Raw genomic sequence first — 21,567 nt, 5'->3', positions numbered from 1 at the left:
TTCCTCTATTTAATTCCCATTTAATGTGCGTGAATTTCATGCACCAGGCCACTAGTAATGAAATAAGATTCAAACACAGATCTTTTTTTATCTGGAGGAGGGAAGAAAAGAGAAAGTGGGGGTGAAGACAGGTTAGGAGAAAGAATTCCAGGGACTTAATTCAGAAGACTCTAGTCACAAAGCAAGCAGAGAAACAGAGTGGCAAAGGGCTTTAAGAAGTAGAGGTAGTATGTCAGTGAAGTAAGAGAAAAACAGAAGTCACTTCTGTTTGGAAAACTAAAGGAAAGGAAATTTTTAAAAAGAAGAGAGTAATTAGTGTCAAATTATACAAAGAGCTCAGATGGAACAAGAGTTTAAATTAGGTAACTAGGACAGATACAGGGTGGAGCAAAAGTAAGTTTATAGCACACAAAAGAGTTTATTTTTGTATTGTTCTTCATTAATTATTGTATTATTTTCAAAAAGAACAACTGTGAACCCACTTTTGCCCACCTGTATAAGATTAACAAGGTGTAGGAAAGAACAGGAGGGAAAGAAGTAGAAAAGTCAGTGAACTTTTTCCTCTAGGTTTTGTGCATCACACACTGTCCCATATTTTTGCTTCTTTTTTTAAACAACACTTTAAAGACGTAAAAAGCATTTTAGCTGGTTTATACAAAAACCAGGCCACAGATTTGAGCAGCTGGCAGTAGCTTCCCAACCCCTTCTTAGAGCATGGTGGTCCAGAGCACAGACTCTGAGCCAGACAGCTACTCACTATCCAGGTACCCTTGTTCAAGTCACTTAACTTCCCTATGTCTGATTTCCTTACCTTAAAAGGGGATAATAACAGCAGCTACCTCCTAGGTTGTTGAAAGAAGTAAACACAAGTAAAGCACTTACTACTTAGAGAAAAGCCGTCTCAATAAGGGGGATTTGTTAGAGGGTGGGCAGACTGAAGATAGCCATCAGAGGAGATATATTACATGGAAAAGGAATCATTTTGTTTAAAGTCCCCAAGAAGAAATGGAGGAATGGGATCAGAACAGTGCAGGTGAAAGCAGAGAGACAGGCTCCATCCCACCTGCTGAGGAAAGTATAAACTGGTCTGGAGACCAGCCTGCCAACTTTTATCAAAATTTCAAATGTGCACATCTTTTGAGCTTTTCACCTCTTCTGAAATGTGGCTGTGTATACATACCCAAGCAAGTATAAAGCTATGAATGCAGTGCTGGTAAAAATGGAAATAACGTAGAAGTCCATTAACAGCGGGAAGGTAAATAAAGTCATGCACACCTATAGTGGAATCCTACCAAACTGTTTAGAAGAAAGAGAGAAATATGCTGACATGGAAAGATTTCTATAATTTATTTTTAATTAAACTTTTTTTACTTTGATATAATTGTAGAGTCATATGTAGTTGGAAGAAATAAAACAGAGAGATCCCATGTACCCTTTATCTAATTTCCCTCAGTGGTGACATCTTATAAAACTAAAGTTCAATATCATGAATTAATTTTTAATATAAAAAATTGAACAGCTTGCAAATTTCCCTTTTGTGTATTTTAAGCATCTATACAGTTTGTACATGTACACAAGACATACATTTAATTGCTAGGAGTTGATACCGCTGGAAAGTAAGAAAGGGTACTGAAGGAAGAAAATGGAGGCAGGCATTTACTTCTACTTTATGTTCAGTTACACTCATTTTTCTTACAAAATGCATATATTATTTTTAGGTTATAGAAGGTAAACAGGAAGAGGGGTTAAATTTTGAAATAAATAGAGGTGCCTATTCTTTCAATCAAGCGAATCTGATGTTCGGAGCAGAGGGGACGAAGGCTGAGGAAGATCACACTGAAAGCTTCCATCTCCTCCATTAAGGAGAAGGGAGACTGATGTATTCTGTCACAGCCTACCACTCACTCCGGGCTCTGTTCTACACACTGGACAATCAAAAATTAACCACACAGGTGTGATCTCTGACCTCAAGAAACCTGGGAAGGTGAACATTAACCAGAAATTACACAATTAAAATTACCATTACAGTACAGCACAGCAGTTTAGAACCTGACAGCCCGGGTTCAAATCTCAACACTGGTACCAAATGGCTGAGTGGCTTGGCTTCAGTTCCCTCATTTATAAAACAGGTTCCATTTATTTACCCACCTGTCTAACCCACAGGCTGCTCTGAGGACTGAAAAACATCTGTATGCATAAATCACACAGAACAGTGCCTAGCACACAATAACTACTCAGATGTTTGCTGTTGCTGTTACTCTCATTACTATTAATTATTTCACGAGGAATCCAATCTATCTTCAGGCAAATGGAAAGTCAGCAAAAGCTTCTTTGGAGAAAGTTACATAGAGGTTAAGTCCCAAAGATGAATATTAATTAAACACCAAAAGAGAAAAACCGTCTGGCAGAGGGACGAACATAACCAAAGACCTATGCTAAGAATAAGCTTGGCATATGAAGGATCTGCAAAAAGGCCAGTGAGGCTCTGAAAGGAGAGAGGAGGCTGGAAAACAGGGCATGTTAAACTTTAAGAATTTTATCTTTATCTGAATAATAAAAGGTATTACATCAGAAATAACATAAAGGATTTGTCAGTTGGGTGTGTTTTTTAAAATCACTTTCCTGGGGCTTGGGGTTTTCTGTAATGAAGGGAGATGAACCTGAGTTTATCAAAAATGGGTAAATATTTAGAAAGAACAATCATTCTGCTGACGGAGAAAATAAATCAACTATAGACAAGTAAGAAGACTACTAAAGAGAGTAACAAGCATAGGCAAGGGTAGAAGTCATGAATTAGTAAGAGAATCAATGATTCAATCATTTCCTCAGGCCCTAGAGCAGAACACAGAAGATGGACAGTATTGTTAATCCACAGCTGGAGACTGCATGGCACTGGGAGAGAAGAACGAAGGTGCAGGGGACTGAGGACCCTTCGACTCGTTGACCGTGACCAACTACAGTGTCCACAGGGCATACATAAAGTGATGCCAGGAAGGATGTCACAGACTTGAAGGCAGGGCAGATCTAAGGGGCCGGAAGCCTCAGTGAGGTCTGAGAATAGCCTCAGCAAATGGCAAAACTGGCAAGACAGAAAACTGTTCAGAGAGCAAAATTTCCAAATGTATGATTTCAGAGGTAGAAGTCACACGGTAGGTAATGTGTTTTTAAGTATCTGGATTAAAACAGAAATGCCTTGCTAAAAACAAATTTTAACGTATTCATTTAGCCAAATAATGTTCAAGGACTTCCCTGACTTTCCTGACTAAAGCTCTTAGACAAATAGAGATGAAAATTTTCTTAACTTGATTATTTGTCACAACTGGAGAGCAGGCATCATGGTAACAGTAAAAATTAAAGCCCAGAACCAAAAACTGAAAGAAAGTATTTGCAAAGCATGTATCTAATGAAGGATTGGTACCCAAAATATACAAGGAACTCTTAAAACTCAACAAGAAAACAAAAAGACCCAATTAAAAAAATGGGCAAAAGATCTGAATGTCACCAAAGCAGCCGCACAGAGAGCAAACAAGCACATGAAAAGAAGCTCAACCTCCTGTCATTAGGGAATTGCGAACTAAAACAAGATACCACACTATGTACCTACTAGAAGAGCAAACGTCCAAAATGCTGCAACAGCAAATGCTGACAAAAATGTGGAACAGGAATCGCATTCACTGGCTGGTGGAAATGCAAAATGGCACAACCACTATGGAAGACAGTTTGACAACTTCTTATGAAACTAAACATACTCTTAACGTACGATAGAGCACTTGTGCTTCTGTATTTACCCACATGAGTTGAAAATTTAGGTCTACACAAATATCTACACCAGGATGTTTATAGCAGCTTTATTCATGACTGTCAAAACTTGGAAGCAATCAAAATGTCCTTCAATAGGTGAGTGGATAAATAAACTAGGGCACATCCAGACTACAGTATATTATTCAGTTACCAAAAAAAAAAAAAAAAATGAGCCCTGACCAGGTAGCTCAGTTGGTTAGAGCATCATCCCCATACACCAAGGTTGTGGGTTCGATCTCCAATCAGGCACATACAAGAAGCAACTAATGAATACATAAATAAGTGGAACAACAAATCGATGTTTCTCTTTCTCTCTCTCTAAAATCCAATAAAATAAAAATAAATAAAACTTATGAACTGTTTATTTTTCTTTAAAAAAAATGAGCTATCAAGCCACAAAAAGACATGGAGAAACCTTAAAAACATATTGCTAAGTGAAAGAAGTCAACCTGAAAAGGTAACATACTGTATATTTCCAACTATATGACATTCTGGAAAAGGTAAAATTATGGAGACAATAAAATGGTCCATATTTGCCCTAAATGGTTTGGTTCAGTGGCTAGAGCATCGACCTGCCACTCAAGGGTCCCAGGTTCGATTCCAGTCAAGGGCATGTACCTTGGTTGCAGGCACATACCCAGTAGGGGGTGTGCAGGAGGCAGCTGATCGATGTTTCTCTCTCATCGATGTTTCTAACTCTCTATCCCTCTCCTTTCCTCTTTGTAAAAAATTAATAAAATGTATTTTTTTTAAATGGTCCTTATTTGATAGGATTTGGAGGAGGGAGGAGATTAATAGGTAGAGTATGGGAAGTTTCTAAGGCAGTGCAACTATTCTATGAGATCCTATAATGGTATATACATGACATTATGCATTTTTCCAAACCAATATAACTGTACAAGATAAAATGTGGACCCCAATGTGAACCATGGATTTAGTTAATAATTATGTATCAATATGCAAGATGTTATTATTCAGGGAAACTGGGGAGAGAGGGGGAAGTAAGGAGGTATATGAGAATAATCTATACTTTCTGATAAATTTTTCTGTAAACCTAAAACTGCTCCAAAAAATAAAGTATATTAATTTAAAACAAAAACTAAAGGCATCACTATTTGATGTCCTCTATTGGGGAGGAAATATAAAGATTAAAGTTGCAAACTCTCAATTTCTTCCCTGGTAAATTGGGGATAAAAATCATTGTGGAGTTATGAAGATTAAATGAGCTCAGACATGTAAAGTACTAAGAAAAGTCACTAGAACAAATTCAGTATTCAATAAATATTCATCCCTGTGACTTAAAGGTCTGTAAGCCTATAAATCAACAAGACCTGGGGGCTCGTCAGAAATGCAAACTCTCAGAACCAACTACAGAATCTGCATTTTTATAAGACCCCCTCGGTAATTTCTGTGTATATAAAGTTGAGAAGCATTGTATCAGGTGATATTATCGACAAAGCTACTCTTCAACATTGTCACTAAAAAAGGAGCATAAATACTGGAAGAATCCAAATTATTATTTGCTGATGATTATAATAGTATGCTTTTAGAAAGAGACTGATCAATTGTAATAGTTAATTAAATTTTGAAACATACTCCAAAGTGACAGTAATTAAAACATGTAGAATAAGTACAAATAAATACACTTTATTAAGAAGTATATGTTAACAAGACCATTTCAAATAAGTAGGTAAATGATAAAAACTATTAGGACAAATGGCTATCAATTTTTTTAAAATCAGACCCTTATCTCACATTATACTGAAAATACATTGCAAGTGGATTAAAAACCAAAATATTAAAAACAAATTTACAAAGTACTAGAAGAAAATATAAAATGTTTGTAATGTTTTGGTGAGGACCAATCTTTCTAAGCATACCATAAAAAACAGAAGTTATATTGGAATGATAATTTTAAAGAAAAAACAAACCTCTTATATGACAAAAGATATAACAAAAGTTAAAAACTAAGACAAATGATAAGTGGAGAAACAATACTTACACCATATGTAACAAAGGATTAATTAACACAAAATGATGTTTTTAAAGGTCTTTTACATGAATAAGAAGACAAAGTAGATTTATATACTCAAGATGCAGAGACTGAGTTCCAAAAGCTGTAGTTGAATAAAATAAAATAAATCCCCCAAAATCTACCTGCAAAAATTTGCATGTGCACAGAAAAACATATGGAAGAACATATACCAAACTGTTAAAAGACTTTCATTTTTTCTTATAAACTTCTATATGAACTGAACTTTTCACAATGAACATGCTTTTTTCTTTACCTCTGTTTAATTATAAAAAAAATTAATTAAATTTTACTGGGGTGACATTGGTCAACATGAACGTATAGGTTTCATGTGTGGATTTCTAAGTTATAAGATCCGTATATAGCACCATGTGCCCACCACCAAAGTCAAGTCTTCTCCTGTCACCTCATATTAGGACCCCCTTCTCTCCCCACCCCCCAACAACCACCACACTGCTGTTTGTGTTCATAAGTTTCAGTCTTATATCCCACACGAGTGAAATCATATGGTTCTTAGCTTTTTCTGACTGACTTATTACACTTAGCATAATGTTCTCAAGGTCCATCCATGCTGTTGTAAATGACTCTATTTCATCCTTTCCTGTGGCTGAGGAGTATTCCACTGTGTATATGGACCACGTCTTCTTTACCCAGTCCTCTTTTGCAGGACACTTTGGCTGTTTCCATGTCTTGGCCACTGTGAATAATGCTGCAATGAACATAGGGCAGATATATCTTTGTGAATACAAGATTTCGAGTTTTTCGGGTATATACCCAGGAGAGGGATGGCTGGGTCATATGGTAGCTCGATTCTTAATTTTTTGAGGAATCACCAGACTGCTTTCTATAGTGGCTGCACCAGTCTGCATTCCCACCAGCAGTGAAGGAGGGTTCCCTTTTTTCCACAACCTCTCCAACACTTATTGCTTGTCTTGTTGATAATGGCCATTCTAACAGGTGCGAGGTGGTATCTCATTGTAGTTTTGATTTGCATTTCCCTAATTGCCAGTGAGGTGGAACATCTTTTCATATATCTATTAGCTGTTTTTATGTCTTCTTGGGAGAGGTGTGTTTTCAGCTCCTCTGACCACTTTTTGATTGGATTATTTGTTTTATATATTTTGAAAATTAAACCTTTGTCGGAGCTACTGTTTGCAAATATCATCTCCCATGTGGTTGGCTGCCTGTATATTTTGTTGTCAGTTTCTTTTGCTGTGCAGAAGCTCTTCAGTTTGATGTAGTCCCATTCATTTATTTTTGCCTTTACCTCCCTTGCCTTTGGGGTCAAGTCTATAAAATGTTCTCTACCACCATACGTTTGGTACCCAAATTTTCTTCTATGTAACTTATAGTTTCCGGTCTTATGTTTAGGTCTTTGATCCATTTTGAATTACTTTTTGTACATGGAGACAAATTAATCTAGTTTAATTTGTTTGCATGTGGCTTTCCAGTTTTCCCAGCACCATTTATTGAAGAGACTATCTTTACTCCATTGTGTGTTTCTGGCTCCTTTGTCAAAAATTATCTGTCCATATACATGTGGTTTTACAGCTGGGCTCTCTATTCTGTTCCATTCGTGTCTGTTTCTCTGCCAATACCATGCTGTTTTGATTATCGTAGCTCTATAGTATAATTTGAAGTCAGGTAGCATGATACCTCCAGCTTCGTTCTTTTTTTTTTTTTTTTTTTTAGGATTGCTTTGGCTATTCTGGGTCTTTTATGGTTTCATACAGATCTGATGATTTCTCATTCTAGTTCTTTAAAAAATGACATTGGGATTTTGATGGTGATTGCATTAAATCTGTATATTGCTTTGGGTAATAAGCATTTGATAAGATAAAACATCCATTTATGATTAAAACACTAAATAAAATAGGAATAGAAGGAAAGTACCTCAACATAATAAAGGCCATATATGATAAACCCTCAGCCAGTATTATACTCAATGGTGAAAAACTGAAAGCTTTTCCCCTAAGATCAGGAACAAGACAAGGATGTCCACTCTCAACACTCTTATTCAACATTAGAGGCCCAATGCACGAAATTCATGCATGGGTAGAGTCCCTAGGCCTGGCTGGTGATCAGGGCCGATCTGTGAGACGACGGGCGGGGCGATCGGGGTGGGGGGGGCGGCGGGGCAGGATCCTGCTGGCACCTGCCTTGGCTGGCCTGGGGCCTGCGGGCTGAGGACAGCTCCTGTGTTGAGCGTCTACCACCCCCTGGTGGTCAGTGCACATCATAGTGACCAGTCATTCCACCAGTCATTCTGCTGTTTGGTCAATTTGCATATTAGGCTTTTATTATATAAGATAGTACTGGAAGTCCTAGCCAGAGAAATAAGGCAAGAGAAAGAAATAAAAAGCATCTAAATAGGGAAGGAAGAAGTCAAACTGTCACTTTTTCCGGATGACATGATGCTGTATATAAAAAACCCTAAAGATGCCACCAAAAAACTACTAGAAACAATAAACAAATACAGTCAAGTTGCAGGATACAAAATCTAAATGCAAAAATCCATTACCTTTCTGTATACCAGCAACAAAACTTCAGAAAAAGAAATAGAAAAAACAATCCCTTTTGTGATAGCAACCAAAATAATAAAATATCTAGGAATAAACTTAACAAAGACTGTGAAAGACCTATATACTGAAAAATCACAAAGCATTATTAAAAGAGATTGAAAAAGAGACAACAAAATGGAAAAATATCCCGTGTTCATGGATTGGAAGAATCAACATAGTTAAAAAATTTTTTGAATGATAGTTTTACCTTAAAGGCTAATACTTTCAATAAGAATCACAAGCTTCCTGGTTTTCCCAACAATTACTTAACCCCAAAATCTTGACATTTGGAAAATATATCCTCACATTATCAAAATTCTCCTAAGAATCCTTTAAGTAAAAACATGCCCAACTTTTGTCTTCACCAAATGGGCCACTATATTCAATTTCTAGTGGTCCCCTATTCAAAGGCAGTTCCAACCTTATTTCAAATGTACAATGTCTAAACCAGACAAGAAATTTAGCAAAACTATACAAAATATTGAAATGGAACCCACATGTACAAAATACGCCTACCACTAAAAGACAGCAACTTTTGAAGAGTCACTGCGAAGTAATTCCATATTCACTGGTTTCAATTCTGAATCATTTCTGGGTCACTAAGCTGGGGAAAAAAATTATCACCACTGAATAAACACAAGCTTCAGCCCCCAAATCACTAAATGTGGAAAAAGTACATGCCCTCAAGAAGACTGCCAATGGAGGCTTTTTCCAAAAAAGTGGTTCAGAAACACAGCAAAAACCTTGTATAGGGATCATGCTAATTCCCTCAACCCCTTTGGAAACTACTGGAAATAAATGACTAAAAAGTAAAACAATTAAAAAAGATCTTTTTTAAATCTTATATATCGCAAGCACATAAAGTACTGAAGTTAAAAAATAAATAAATAAAATAAATAAAGTACTGAAGTTAGAAGATTAAATTATTTTGCTCTGGATGAATTGGAAATTAGCTTTATTGTTTCTTATAATGCACATAGAAATTTTCAGCTGCTAAAATGAATTATATAATTACTTGGAGGGGTTTTTATTACTTAAACTTAACAACATGTATTATATGTAGATTTACCTAATACTAATTTATCATTACTTCATTAGACCTGAATTTATTAGTGATAAAAACTGCCAGTTGTTGGCATAAACACACCCTCCCCTTTCCTTAAAACTGCAAATCAAACAACTTTAAGCTAAAATAATCAGTACCCAGAACCAAGATGGCAGTGTAGGTAAATACTGGTACTTGCCGCCTCCCAAAACCACAATTAAAGTACAGAATCGCCACTCAGAACTGCCTGAATGCTGGCTGAATGAAGTCCTCCAGCTAGGAGAGTAAAGAAGCAGCACGCCGAGATTGGTAGGACGAGCGGAGGCGCAAACCGGTCTGGTCCAGCACCCACGTAGGCCATTTTTTTAATCCAGAGGGAGATCATCTCTGTGGAAGCCACCCGTGAGGAGCAAGGGGTCCCAGCCCCACACCAGACCCTCGCCCCCACCCAGGCTCCCAGAGCTGGGAAGGGAAGTCCCCATAACTTCACTTTGGGCTGTAAAAACTGGCAGGGATTGTGGCTGAGGGACAAGGAGGCTGCTGGAGACTCAGGTGTTCCTCTTAAAGGGTCAGTATACAAACTTATTTGGACTTGCTTCCTCTGAGCTCCAGCGCCAGGAGGCATTGGGGAACCCAGACACATGCAGGAGGAACTGGATTGTCTGGCATTGGTGCAGGAACTCGGGGTCAGCTTTCTATCAGACAGAGGTGGCAGGGGTCACTGTTCCTATGCCAAGACCTCCCCTGTCCCAGGGCTGACTGGCAACTATATCTGAGTCCCCATCACCTTGGAACACACTGTTTGCTCTGCCCTGGTGATTCCCTGAGACCCCACCCAATCCTATCTACATCCCCACCCAAGTTGTTTGAAGCAGCTTTTCTATATGAATGGCCTGTCCTAACTTAGGCTTCAGACTTTGCTAAAATCTCTCAAGCAAGCTGCAGCTGGGTCAGCGTGCCCCAAACCTATCAATAAAAGGCACAAGACACGGCACTATCACCAGCCTGCCTTGATTCACAGCTGGACCTCGCCTGGGCACTTCTAAACCCAATACAATTAGGAGGAATCTGTTTCAGACCATACCAGATTACAACTCTATACATCCACAAGGGGCACACTCAAGGGGCAGACTCAGTGAACACCAAGCCCCAATGAAGCAAGTCCTGCTCCATAGGGGTGTCTCCTGCACAGCAGCTCTCCCACTGAAATTGCAGCTGGTCCTCACAGTCAATTGGCCTGGAGGTCAATTCCTCCCAGTGATGCCAACAACAATCAAGTCTCGACTACAACAAGACTGTGCACAGTGCCTAGCTCAGGTGACTGGAGAGGCTGAACCATTGGACTCTATAGGACACCTACTACACAAAGTCACTCTACCAACTCAAGGAGACATAGCAGCTCTACCCAATACATAGAAACAAACACAGGGAGCAGCCAAAATGTGGAGACAAAGAAACATGTCACATATGAAAGAAATGGAAGAAAGCAAACTACTGGATATAGAGTTCAAAACCACAGTTATAAGGTTACTCGAGAATCTTCTAGAAACCTCCAAGGGACTTAGTAGGACTTTCAAGAATCTTAGTGAGAATGCCAAAAAAAAAAATGGAAAAGAACCAGTCCAAAATTAAGTATACACTGACTGAAATAAAGAATAATATACAGGGATTCAATAGTAGAGTAGAGGATTCTGAGAATCAAATCAATGATTTGAAATATGAGGAAGCAAAAAACACCCAACAAGAGCAAAAAGAAAAAAGAATCCAAAAATATTAAGGAGCCTCTGGGACAACTTCAAGCATACCAACATTCCCATTAAGGGGTGCCAGAAGGAGGAGAGAGAAAGCAAGATACTGAAAACCTATTTGAAGAAATAATGGCAGAAAACTTCCCCTACCTGGTGAAAGAAATAGACTTACAAGTCCAGGAAGCACAGAGACACCCAAACAAGAGGAACCCAAAGAGGCCCACACCAAGACACATCATAATTAAAATTCCAAGGGTTAAAAACAAAGAGAGAATATTAAAAGCAGCAAGAGAAAAGCAGTTAGTTACCTACAAGAGAATGCCCATACAATTGCCAGCTGATTTCTCAACAGAAACTATGCAGGCCAGACGGGAGTGGCAAGAAATATGCAAAGTGATGAATAGCAAGGACTATACAACCAAGATTACCCAGCAAAGCTATCATTTAGAATTGAAGGTCAGATAAAGAGCTTCACAGACAAGATAAAGTAGAGGGGAGCAATGGGGGGAGGGGGAGGACGGGATTTGGACATCTGTAATACTCTCAACAATAAAGATTTTTTAAAGTAATCAGGACCCATGTCTCAGAAGATGTAATCATAACTCAAATGAAATCATAAATTAATGAGGTAATTCCCCCACAAAGGAAAGAAGAGATTCATTACCTGATATTATATATGTAATAGGCACAGAATCTTGATTTCTAGAGCACGCATGCTCAGAACCACTAAGCATGGCAGCATCCTCGGCTCAACTGAAATTCAGCTGCCAGGATACTTGCAACTAAAACAAACTGTCGGACCTAGTTTCTGTTTTTCAAGAGGTAAACAATCTCTCTGGCCTGATTTACCAATAAAGATGTGAGTAAAAAGAAATTATCAGGAGGTGAGCATACCGAGGTTTTAAGTTCCTAGTGAAATCCCTTGTCTGAAAAAAGAAAGACAAATCATATTAGTAATGTTAAAAATTGTCTACCACTTCACGTGTCATATTTAGAAAAAAAATTGCTCTTCAGATAGACTGATAACTTTTTAATTTGCCAATTAGCATAATATCATTAAAATCTAGGGAAAATGGGCTTGTAAGTGTACAGCATTAAGAATTCACAGAGAGATTAGTCAAGAGTAAACAGGCTCAATATTAAGGTCAAAATCCTTCAGTCTTTTTAATGTTGAAATCATTCCTGTGTTGAGACTTAAGCTTATTCTCAAGTGTAATTTGCCAGTAACTACCAAGAAATTTTTTAAAACAACTTAGAGTGCTTGTTTTATCCAATTTATAACAAACTTCAACAAAGAAACATCAAAAATCATATAATCTATAACTTTGTAATTATCTCAAATATATTTAAATAAAAACAGCATACTACTTATTGCTTCCCATTCTTAACTCCTTTTTCCGTATTCTTTGAGATTTGCTGACTCTCAAGATTAGGTAATAAAGACTAGCTCACCATTCCTCCAATTCATCTACAAGGCATTTTACCTTCACTGGTAGTTTCGTATTTGCCCATTGCTCACATTTCTTTTCTACTGAGAAGCCCTGCCACAAGTTAGGATTAACAATACAATTTAGCATGTTATCTTATCAGACTTTAGACTTTGTAATTATTGGCTGCTACTCAGATCTTGGTTTTTCAATTCTTAAACCTAAAGTAGTCTCTTCCGAAAAAGACACCTTAATAAAACAACTTCAACTTAAGTTCTTTCTACAAGAAAGGCAGAGTAATTAGTAACCAAATGGCTCATAAATTGAGTTCTCTTAAAACACTCAAAATATTACTTAAAGTTAAGTAATATATCTGAACTGCATTTAACTTTTAATTACTAAAAATTCTGTGCTAGAAAATGTTTACAAATCGATCCCATAGAAAATAATTTGTCTCTAGTGATCCTTACCCAACGTAAAAATGGAATGTGACTTGACTTCTTGCCCTGCTGATAAATCCCAAACTACTTTAGTACATTAAAAAAGGAAAGAACATGAAGACTAAATTTTTAATTTTAACAATGTGCTATTTAAAACAATGAAAAGGAAAAGCACTAAATAATACATTTCCTTAATTAAGAAAATAAAGTTTCCACCGAAACCGGTTTGGCTCAGTGGATAGAGCGTCGGTCTGCGGACTGAAGGGTCCCGGGTTCGATTCCGGTACATTGGTTGCGGGCACATCCCCGGTAGGGGGTGTGCAGGAGGCAGCTGGTCAATGTTTCTCTCTCATCGATGTTTCTAGCTCTCTATCCCTCTCCCTTCCTCTCTGTAAAAAAAATCAATAAAATATATTAAAAAAAAAAAAGAAAATAAAGTTTCCTTTTATAGCAAATCAACCTATTAACTTGAAAATAATCCATGAAAACAAATTTTAAATCTATAATAGAAACTGAAATATGCCATAAGACAAAATATTCTACATTAAGGAGTTTAACAAAATTGATGTGTGACAACTATAAATAGCTATTTTCACTCAAATCGAGCACCTTTCTTCAATATCCTCACATTTTTAAAAAATCTTAGTCCCTGAACTAAGAATTTTTTATTCTAATCAATCTAAAAGAAACTATGTTTCCTTCCATGATCTCATGCCATCAAGTGACTAGAGCTAATTTTTCCTTCTAGTTAAACTTTCTGACTTGCTATTTATGTGTCTATGTATGCATTTCACACTCAATGCTATTTGTAAACTCTTGAAACTTATTATCTTCAGGGTTCTAATGCAAGCCTTTAGAAGTGCCCTCTGAACTGTAACATTTCTTGCCTCCAGGGCTAGCCAGAGATGCGTTCCAATTCTAACTTTTCTGAACCAAAGACTGAGTTCTGCCTCTTTCTTAATCACGCAAGATTCACCACAGGACCCAAGCAAATCACTCATCTGAATCTCAGCAAATCACTCATCTGAATCTCAACGATTAGACAGCTATAATGCAGACCATTCCCATCTTTAAAGAAGAGTAAATTATGTTAATTTCCTCCAGTCCAGAAAAGTATCCCTTCAGATCTTTAAACCTTGAAAAATAACTCTTTCACAGGGTAAATAAAATTTACCAAAGCAACATTCTCCCCAACCTGCATTTAAATATGCATTTTAAATATGACTTTAAACATACATGACTTTAATCATGCTGGAATGACATAACAGGACCTAAAACACAGGTCAAAACAAGTGCTAACTCCATTCTTGTTCTCTGATGGCAAGCAGGTTATTTTTGGACCAACTCTATGAAGTAGTACTTTGTTGACTATGAACTTCATCCTCTGAATATCCTTTCACATTCAACCTTGGTTCTTGCTTTCTGGCACAAAGCTCCAAAACCTCAATGGAATTCATAATGAAATGCTGGGTGACTTTAGTGCAAAAAGGTCAATCCTACAAAAGCTTTCTAATTGAGAAATCTCTTCAATAAAAGCATATAGAAACTTGCTGACTCATTTTACCGGTTCTCTTTTTTCAACAACTATTTGCTTTCTTTGGAGCAAATCCTCAAACACAAAAGTTAACCACCTAGCAAAACTCAAATACAGTCAGGTGTTTTGCAAGCACAGTAAATCTCAAGCGTAACTAATCAACTTGAGATAACATCTACTAAGAGGCTGCTAATTAGTGTGCTGCCTAAAAAATCTCTCAGTTAAGACTAGCTTTGAGAAAAAGAAAAAATACAACTAAAAGTAAAGTAAACCCATTTTTCACCAACAGAAAACCTGCAAAATGAAGAATTACATAAGTCAATTAGTCCTGCCACACAAAACCCCTCTTTCAGGGTTATTTTCAGTGGTACTTAATTCCAGGGTGGAGACGAAGGGTCCCAAACAAACCCTTTGGAGTACTTTTCTACTTTAATACTTCTAAAATCCACGGTTAGGCTTATTAAGGAAAAGTCTGGAAGAGCTTGACAAAACCGTTGCTTTATCTTTTTTTAAATGAGTAATCATCTGAAAATTAGAAGCACTCTAATGTCAACTGAAAAGAAAGAAAGCATTTTATCACAACAGGACTGTCTTGCTTCATTAGTTCTGTTCCCCAGATAGTAAATTTCTCTAATTTAAACTTCTCTCATACTCACAAGACCCTAAAGTTAGTTCCTGCATAAGAAAGACATGACAGAAAACCCTAAGAAAGTGCTCTATTTCAGATATAAGAACTTCTTATGTTTTACAGAGAAAGAGGGGCCGCACTAAAGAAAAAGAAAATGATTATTTAGCAAACTTCACTAAATCATATCCAATGAACTGAGCTAGCACTGCATGCCACAGAAAGGCAACATGTCTCACACCAGGTGAGAAATCAAGGTCACTAAGCTGAAGTCCGCACATCACTATTAGGTAGTATCTCTTCCACTATCTGCTTTGATGTCAGCTGGGTGCCAACACAATTTCTTTTTTTCTTCTTTAATAAACACAAGTACATAATGTTTATCTGAAATTCCAATTTATTACAAGTTTACCCCTCAATGGGGCTCTTCCTCCTTAAAGATAATTTAAAAACAAACAATTCAGGTGTCACTGAAGTGGGAACCCAGGATTCTTACTGTTAACAAGACCAGACTGGCTTTAGGGTAAGAGGCAGGAGAAGGTGCCTGGGACTATGAAATTGTAATGTCATTGCTAATCCCAAGCCTTTGGGAGAGGGGACAGTAAACCTATCAAAACAAATAAACAAACCACCAAACAAAAACCTATCCACCAGCCACTGGTGCAAATCCCCAAACTTCTTGAACGAAGAGGACATGGGAGAGACAGGGACCACACCTTGATGTTTACTTAATATTAAGAGGCTTAATACTAAAACTTTATTCTCAAGTTCCATAAATTGCAATCCCCTTAGTTGAATTCTTTTCCCTTAATTTAAATTAAAAATTTAATCTAAGTACAAAAAAACCTAGATGCTCAAAATTTCCAAATTCAAAATTGATAGGAAAAAATTAAATCCTGTTTTGCATTTTTATCAAAATCTTCCATAAAAGGGAAAGACTACAAAGTTTTGCCTAAATGAAGCTATTAGAGCTAGAGCCATTGCTGGAGGGGGCTGTCTAGCTTCTCCTCCCCCCTCCCACTGACACTGACCACTGGAAGAGTCAGGTTCTCAGGGAATAGACTGCGGCCAGAAAAGTCATGGGAGAAGGGGATGGACATGGACGTGGAGGAGGGGGAAACCGCCACATGGGCAGGCAAGGGGGATGCGCCCTCCCTCACCAGGTCACACTGATTGCTGTGATGAGCCTCCACCCCACTTCTCTGAAGGAAAGAGAATAGGCTGAGGGAGGAGATGGAGAAAAGGAAAGCATACTCATTATCATATACCAGTAAACTAGGGTAGGGTCCCTAAGCCTGGCGGGCAATCAGGGCCCCATGGGGCCTTCCTTCCCCTGGCTGTTGGCTACCAGCTGGGGCCTTCCTTCCTTCATTCCGCGCCACCCCCTAGTGGTCACCACACGTCATAGCGAGCGGTGGAACTCCTGATAGGTCAAACTCCTGGTCATTGAATTCCCAAGGGGACAATATGCCTATTAGCCTTTTATTATATAGGACTGGACTGTACTTGTGCCGAAGCAAAATGACAGAAATATTTTACAAGATGTTCTTTATACTACATCATTGCTGAAACAAGCAACTTTTAATAACTAGAAAAGTCAATTTTTAAAAAATTAAACATTTCAATTCTTCCTGCTTTTCTTCTGATTCCTTAAGAGCTTGTCTGGTATGTGGATGGGCTGGGCTCCAACACCCCTCTGGCCAGATCCATCAGAGTAAAGATTATATGCAAAAGTAGGACTCCAGTCTCTAAGTGAAGTGCCTTAGTTTGTTTGTTTGAGGGGGTGGGTGGGGTGGGAGTAGGGACAGAGCTAACACAAAGAAGGGGAAGAGTATTCAGAAATGGCTCCAAACATGTCCCTTTACTTTGCCAAGATCAACTCAAAAGAACACAACTGTTTCTTGATGCTGGTCAATACAGAATTCTGTATGTACTCCTAATACCGGCACCTGAGAGCGAGAGGGAGGAAGAGACAGAGTATGGCGTAAAGAAACAAGGCTGCATATAAATACAGACTTTTAAAAATCAACACCACCTCTCTAACTGGCCTGATTACATTGATCCTTCTACGTAATCCAGTATCCCGCCCCTGGAGACCAGAGGGCTTGGCACTATTGTGGTGGCCAAAGTGGAAGGGACCTTGGAAAAGAAGACAGGAAAAGGAATTGGGTTCATACCCTTGGGCTCTTCCTGGAAAGTCTCAGGAAGGGGAGGCTGTTTCTCCCCTATTTCTAGGCAGAGACCACCAGCCCAACAGTATGCTCTCCGACGGGCTGTGCCTGAGGAAGGCCTATGGAGAGTCTTAGAAAAGCAGCACACGAAAGGGCTTCTGTCGTGAGTGGCACCCACAGAGCAGCCTGATTGCTCTACACGCAGCATCGACATCGAGAGGTTCAGAAGCATCAGTTTTTGGTACTTGGGCAGCTGGAGATCATTGGTCCTGGTGCCCGCAAAGAAAAAAAAAAAAAAAAGGCCGCACAAGCTTCGGACGACAGGCATTTCTGAACTCCCTGTGATGGCCTCCCTTCCACATTCTTCTCTATCTTCCTCCTCACCTTCCCTCCCACCTTTCCCGTACTCTCCTCTCAATTCCCCCAACCTCAGCTCCTCTCCCTTACTAGGGCCCTGCCTCTGTTTCTTCTGTCTTCGTCCCGAGACTGTGCGGTGGTCTCTGGCTCACTACCCCCCCCCCCACCCCTTCATCTTCAGTAAGCCGATAGGAAACTTCTTGCATTTCCTACAGACATATGCAACAGAGCCACCAGCCACGGTTCCATCTTCACCACGCAGTTAACACACAGCTGCCTGGGCAGCTGTGAAGCTCAGCGTTGGTATACACTTGCTTCATGTCAATAAGAAACTCCTGCAAGAGCGGTGCTCCCACAGGACATTTGTCCTGCACTGTCCGTAAGTCCATGGGGTAGGTGAACAGCATAGTGGTCCTCAGCCCCATCTCAGGTCACAGGCTCCCTGAAGGGCCAGCTGAAAGTAAGGACCACTTCCCGAATTTGCATGTCTTCCTTGCACAGGGCCCATGCTAATCTCTGTATCGTTCCAATTTTATCCTTTTTTTTAAATATGTTTTTATTGGGTTTTAGATAGAGAGGGAAGAGAGAGAGATGGATCGGCTGCCTCCTACATGCCCTCCACTTGGGATTGAGCCCAAAATTGGGGCATGTGCACTGACCAAGAATCAAGCAGGCAATTTCTTGGTGCATGGGACGATGCTCAACCACTCACCACCACCAGCCAGGCTGTATGGTTCCGTTTTAGAACATGTGCTGCCGAAACGAGCACCCACCGCAATTTCTTGATGCCTTTTCTGCCACCTACCCTCCCTGTGTATTCTGCATTAAAAAACTGTGAGAAAAACGTTGTTTGTCTAGAGATACCAAGACTATAAAATGAGACTTTTTAAAAAGACACTTAGAATGCTAGAACTAAGTTACATCATATCCTAGAAAAACCTGCCAGCAAGTCACACCTCAAAATCATTTCCACTTTGCAGGCTGACTCTCAGAATGAATTAAATGTTCACTCAGCAGTTAAATGAGTGTTTTCTAAGGGATAGCAAGTTTTAACGGAGAAGATCACAATGCTTCCCAAACTGGTATAATAGACTTAAGAATGTTTGAGGCTGGCCTTCCAAATGTACCTGAAACATATTATAAAGCTATAGTGATTAAAGCTGTACAGTAAAAGCCAGCAAAGATCGTATTATCAATGAATTAAAAGAATTCAAAAATGTGTCCAACTATCTAGAGAATTTGCAGATAAAGTAGCTTTCTAAAGCAAGAGGAAAAATGTGGATTATTCAATAAATTGTATTGGGTCAGCAAGTGCGACTGCTGAAGAAAAAAGATAGGTTCGGTCATTCAATAAATGAAGGAACTAACTTGAGGTAAGTACTGTGATAGACAATGAAAATAAGACAAGGAAAAAAAATTACATATTCCATTGTCCTGAAGGAGCTTCCAGTCAAGTGGAAAAAGAAAGCCATCGATCACCACAAAAACAAATGTAAAATTACAACTTAAATAAATTCCACATATGGTTTAAACCAAAATGCATTCTACATGAAGCAAATATCTAAATTTAAAAACAAAACCATAAAAGTACTTGAAGAAAACATGGCTAAATGTTTTTATAAGGTCAGAATGAAGAAGGAAAATGATAAACCATAAAGTAAAACAAAAATCTTGACAATATAAAGCTGTTGTTTTTTTTTAAATACACACACACGAAGTCAAAAGACAAACACAGAAACGTATCTGTAGTATTTTAAGGGGTAACTAACTTCCCTAATGTTCAGAAAGCTGTTAATTATAATTTTTTTTAAAAGTCCAATAGAAAAGTGGACAAAGGACACAGACAATTCCAAGACAAAACACAAACTGCCAACAAACAAATTAAATGATACTCAGTTCACTAATAAGTAACTACAAACTAAAATGACATTTCCTTTTCCATGTGGGATTGACTCCCTTAGAGATGCTGGTTGCCAGTGTTGAAGAGAACAGAAAAAGTGGTCTTATACACTTTTGTGTGAATGAGCCTGCCCTTTCCTGGAGGGCAATTTGGCAACATTTATAAAATGTTAAGCACTTACCATATAGTTTGATTCAAACATTCTACTTTTAGTGAACTGTTATACTAAACTAGAGGCATGCACTGGAGGGGGGTCCCTCAGCCCGGCCTGCCCTCTCACAATTGGGGAGCCCTCAGGGATGGGAGGCGACCCGGCAATCAGGGGAAGGCGACGCCCCCATCACACCTCTGCTGCTGCCACTGCTGGCAGTGCAAGCCTCAGCTGGCCCTGGTTACCTGAGCCCCAGGCGGCCCTGGGTGGCTGGGGGGCTATGGGGACTGGGGGACTTCAGAGGCAGGCGCGTGGAGCGGCCAGACCTGCCTGGGGGCGGGCCTGGCCATGCCGTGCACCTGCCACCCTGGCGGGGCTGAGGGGACTGGGCGCTGCTATCTTGTGGCTGTGGGTGCCACCATCTTTGATGGCATGGCAGTCAATTAGCATATTCCCTCCTTATTGGCTGTGGGTGCCGCCATCTTTGTGAGGGTGTGATGGTCAATTAGCATATTCCCTCTTTATTAGATAGGATTACTGAGAAAATAGAGAACCTAGTTTCAAAAGAAGATCTTAAATCTGTATGTATCATAATAGAAAAGAATATAACTTTTGGAAAATTTACTGTAGGTTTGACCTAATAAAACTCTAGTATTTTAAAAAAAATAAGTCTGAGACTTTTGAGTAGTACATAGTTCAGCAGCAAATGGAATAGAAAAGAAACACTAGCACAAGTGTGCACATATAAATATGAGAAAACATTAACTGACATAATTTATAATTATAAAAAGCTGGAAACAACTTTAAAATCTATCAATAGGATACTACTTACACAAATTATAGTGTATCCATAAGATGGAATACTCTATAGTCATTAAAAAGATTGAGACTAGCCCTAACCAGTTTGGCCAAGTGGACAGAGCATCCCTGGACGGGAGGGACCCAGGTTCCATTCCAGCCAATGGCATGAGCCTTGGTTGCAGGCACCTCCCCACCCAGGCCATGGTCAGGGCACGTGCAGGAGGCAACCAATTGATGTGTTTCTCTCACATAGATATTTCTCTCTGTCTTTCCCTCTCTCTTCCACTCTCTCCAAAAATCAATGAAAAATATCCTCGGGTGAGGATCAAATAAAAAAAGACTGAGACTAGGGCAAATGTACTGACATAGAAGAATGTTGGAGATATATTATTAAATTAAAAAACAAGTACTATAACAAACTAGATGTGTGGTATGTTCCTTTTTAATAAAAGAACATAAACACTTTATATGGTACATACTTTTTAAAGTTTGATTATAGACCCATGTATCAGGCAGATAGAACTGGCTGTGCACATATGGCTCTTAAATATATTCTTCTTGTTACTGACTCACAAATCATTACTATAGTAAAGATTTTTTGCTTAAGCCCTAACCGGTTTGGCTCAGTGGATAGAGCGTCGGCCTGTGGACTGAAAGGTCCCAGGTCCGATTCTGGTCAAGGGCATGTACTTTGGTTGCGGCACATCCCCAGAAGGAGGTGTGCAGGAGGCAACTGATTGATGTATCTCTCTCATCGATGTTTCTAACTCTCTATCCCTCTCCCTTCCTCTCTGTAAAAAATCAATAAAATATATTTTTTTAAAGATTTTTTGCTTAAGTTGTTAAAAAAATGAGGGAATCAAAATTTAAAATGTTTGTGCTGCAAACAAAACCATTACAAAAGTGAAAAGACTACCCACAAAATAAAAAATATATTTAAGTCATACATCTGATAAAGGAACTGTTCGGCATAT

At 38.7% G+C, this 21,567-nt stretch overlaps 1 protein-coding gene, 1 non-coding gene and 1 pseudogene across 8 annotated transcripts in view; 1 reads left to right on the top strand and 2 right to left on the bottom strand.

Annotated features, from left to right (window-relative positions):
• Nucleotides 1–21,567, bottom strand: part of SIK3 (SIK family kinase 3) — a 310,082-nt gene that overhangs the window by 268,645 nt on the left and 19,870 nt on the right. The window lies entirely within an intron of this gene.
• On the top strand, nt 17,532–17,664 carry LOC114234641 (U11 spliceosomal RNA). The gene has a single exon (XR_003620842.2). It is a non-coding gene; the product is annotated as a U11 spliceosomal RNA (small nuclear RNA).
• LOC114234637 (U6 spliceosomal RNA) lies at nt 18,198–18,292 on the bottom strand (annotated as a pseudogene).

Source organism: Eptesicus fuscus, chromosome 13, assembly GCF_027574615.1.
Source record: "Eptesicus fuscus isolate TK198812 chromosome 13, DD_ASM_mEF_20220401, whole genome shotgun sequence".
NCBI classification, from domain to species: Eukaryota; Metazoa; Chordata; class Mammalia; order Chiroptera; family Vespertilionidae; genus Eptesicus; species Eptesicus fuscus.
The sequence above is the reverse complement of the archived record's forward strand: the minus strand, read 5'-3'. Positions and strand labels throughout refer to the sequence as shown.